This window comes from Microtus oregoni, unplaced genomic scaffold, assembly GCF_018167655.1.
Source record: "Microtus oregoni isolate MIOR12 unplaced genomic scaffold, Mior012 000009F_ref0000495, whole genome shotgun sequence".
Taxonomy (NCBI): Eukaryota; Metazoa; Chordata; class Mammalia; order Rodentia; family Cricetidae; genus Microtus; species Microtus oregoni.
Window position 1 is genome coordinate 39,022,501 of NW_024543068.1, and position 3,688 is coordinate 39,026,188.

Consider the following 3,688-nt stretch of genomic DNA (forward strand, 5'->3'; position numbering starts at 1 on the left):
GTGCCGACATGTGATTGATTCCACAGACACATGTGCCAATGCATGACCAGTTGACTGGTTTTGACACCTTTGCCATCTGGTCAGTTAACAGATTCTCAGACCTCGCCAGTGAGGAGAAGCCATATTCATGCAGACCGTGATTCTCAGGCCACGACCACCAAGCTGGCTACATGCACGGACACACGCTCACACACACAACATGTCCAAGTCATTAACTGTTTGTGCCCTAAACATAAAACAAGGAATTCCCCAGATGAGTTTTAAATTCCAGAGCAATTACTACATCCAATTTGAAGAGCCAGAAGGAAGGCTCCTTCTGCCAAGTAGCTATTAGTGATGGGATTGCTTCTGCTTCGAAGTCGGTGCTGGATTAACTCCTAAAGTACTCAGTTACTTTTCAGATCATGCCATGGTGTCACGTGGCCTAAAGAGAAGCCACCATCTTCGAAACACAAGGCGGTGGAAGAAAGGAAGGCTATGTTTTCTTTTATATTGGAGCCTATTTCTAATGAGCTGGCTGAAAAGTAAGAATATCAAAAGCTTTTTTCCCCCCCTAGACAAAACAGTATTACATATCAAATTTCCTTAAATAGATGAGACATTTAGATCAATGCACTCTTAGCTGTTTGACCATTATAAAGACATAATCCGCATGGAAGCCGCTTATTGGAGGCTCACGAGTTATGCTTTTGTTGTTGAATTGTTTTCAGAGCCAATGTTGCCTTGAGAGTGTGTGTTCACAGCGGAGAGTGGCAGGAAGCAGAATCTCTCTTCAGAAGTACTAACGGGAGACAAAGGGGACACTGGTCGGGGTGAAAATCCTGCTGAAGAGACACAGACGGGTGTCTTTTTACTTCTTCCCAGGCCCAAGGCAATCTGAGTCCGTCAGGTGCTCTGAACCATGAGCAAGTTGGAACTGGTCCCGAAAGCCTTCTCAACACAATGCCAGGAGATCACTTTTGTCCCATAGGTGACACCTGGGGTCAGACTCACTTGTAACTTCCCACCTAGAAGGAATAAAAACTCAAAAAACAAAAAACAAGAACAAACAAAAAGCAATCTTACCTTCTGAATTTGTCAGTACCCACCAAACTAGGGGAAAGAATCAGAGTTCAGTTCATTAATACTCTGTGGTTCCAGTTTCATGTCCTCCACCCCCCTTTTAAAAAAAAAAATACAGGATTTCTCTGTGTAACATCCCTGGCTGTCCTGGAACTCCCTGTGTAGACCAGGCTAGTCTCAAACTCATAGAGATCCTCTTGCCTCTGCCCCCCGCCCCCACCCCTCCCTGTGCTACAATTAAAGGCATGTGCCACCACTGCCCTAACGTCAATGGGACCAAAGTCTCATCGTGTCCTCTGACCTTGCTTTTATAGATCAGGAAACTGAGTCAGACTTGTACTGTGTCCCCTCTGCCCTATACTGCCCTTCTCCTGGGCTGGCCTCAGCCTGCACTCAGCATATCCTTGTGATCCTGATTCTGTCATCTGTGAACTTTGGGACCGACATTTGGATTGCTTTGTGAAATATTTTGCACACACACACACACACACACACAACGATTCAATAGTAATGTAGCAATTTTATCAATTGGTAAAAATTTAAATACAAAGCATTTCAGGGATTAACTTCGTGCCACAAAAGTACAAAATGATCCTGCGAGTGGTTTCCCCAGGACGTGGCTTGTCCCTCGCACGTGGGATGTGCTATGATTCCCCCAAACATAAGGAATGTAACTGCACAGGCTGTGATAGTCAGGGGCTGCTTTTGTGCTCTCCCTGGTCAAGAGAAAGAGAGGTGCAAATCTAACATGAGCGGAAACCGCTGGACTAGCTGCCATGAGGATAATACCAGCCCCTCTCAGTTCAAAATACAGCCGGGATTAAGTTGTCTACAACTGCTTCTTAGGAACTTAGTTTCCACGCTCACTTAAATGACCAAATAAAGGGAAACTCGCACACATCTGTAATTCTAGCATTTGGAGGTGGAGACAGGAGGATCTGGAGTTGAATCCCAGTCTGTGCTACAGAAGAATTCCAAAGGAGGAAAGCAGGAAGGAGGACAAGGGAGCACGAGGGAGAAGAAGGAGGAAGAGGAAAAATGAATGGCATCCCCCCACCGTTGGCGACCCCTCCCCGACCCCGCAACCCCCACCCACCATTGATGCCTTTTAAGGACTCAAAAAACTATTTAGGCTTCTTTTCTGGACCCCTTCAGTAGACAGAGTGCACTTTCCCTCACTTTGACTTTTCATCAGTGGGATTGGGCTAGCCTGGCCTCTCACCTCTTCTCTTTGAGAATGGCCACGTAGATTCACCTGAAAGTGAAAAACGCCATCACCACCCACCGGCTACATAAGTGGGAGATGGTTTTACTTGGTTGCCGTCTTAGTCAGCATTCTATTGCTGTGAAGAGACACCATGACCACGGCAACCCTTATAAAGGAAGACATTTAATGGAGTGGTATACAGTTTCAGAGGTTTAGTCCGCTATCATTCGGGCAGGATATGGCAGCATGCAGGCAGACATGGTGCTGGAGAGGTAGCTGAGCGTTGTCCAACCAGATCAGCAGGCAGAGAGAGACATTGGGTCTGACTTGAACATTTGAAACCTTGAAGCTCACCCCTAGTGACACACTTCCTCCAACAAGGCCAGAGTACCTGCTCCTCCTAATCTCTGTCAAGTAGCCACTCCCTAAGGACCCAGCATTCAAATGCACAAACCTATGGGGACCGTTCCTATGCCAACCACCAGAGTTGCCTATTAAAAAATCATCTGCTTTCAAATGTTCCCAAGATCTGATACTTGAATGATAATCTCTGAGGCTCCAAACCCAAGCATTGATAGTTCTTAAAACCCCCCAGGTGTCTGAGAGGGGCAGGCGCGTTTAGCACTGCCTTGAAGGGAGAGGAGGAACTGCTTACTGGTGGGTTGCCCCAGTTCTGCTGAATGGAAAGCCACTGCTGACATTCAAAGGTCATCAGGGGCACCCCATTGTCCCCCATGCCCTTCAATACTTCACTGTAAACGTAGCGTGCTCCCGGAGTGGAGCTGTGGTAACAAAGGGGCTGATCTCCACGCTTTGGGAAGCACTGGCTTACAAGAGAAGATTCGTGTATACCTGTTCAGCGCCATGATAGTGCTAATTCAGCCATGGTATTTATACCATAGAAACTGCCAAACACTACAACTCAGAGCTGTTTCTTAAATTTACCAATCGAGTTTCCCCACATTTGGGGAAATCGCAGGGGTCAGCACATCCGGAGTGCAATGGATAAGCCTCATCCTGGGAAAAGCACCTTCATGATCATGGTATTTCCCCTGCCAGGTAAAGGCAAATTTACCTCTTCTGAGCAGCAGAGAAGTAAAATAATTTTATTCAGAAATCAATAGATAATGTTATAGTACTGGAGAGAACTGAAGTCCCTGGTCTTGGTCAGATCTAAGAGGTAGCATCACATTTGGGTCATGAGTGAAGCCAGAGCTTGGTTCTCTCACTACTCTGGAGGTAAATAAGGAGAAAGCATAAAACCAAATATTTAACATATGAAGAGTCCGCTGTTGCCATGGTGATCCTGGTAGCACTGCACATATGCAGAAAGGATGATAAGATTTGACACAAAACATCTGTGGTGGTTTGAGTGAAATTGGCCCCCATGAGCTCATAGGAAGTGGCACTATTAGGAGG

At 46.3% G+C, this 3,688-nt stretch overlaps 1 pseudogene; it reads right to left on the reverse strand.

Moving 5' to 3' along the window:
* Nucleotides 1-3,199: 3,199 nt before the first annotated feature.
* On the reverse strand, nt 3,200-3,336 carry LOC121452630 (annotated as a pseudogene).
* Nucleotides 3,337-3,688: the final 352 nt, after the last annotated feature.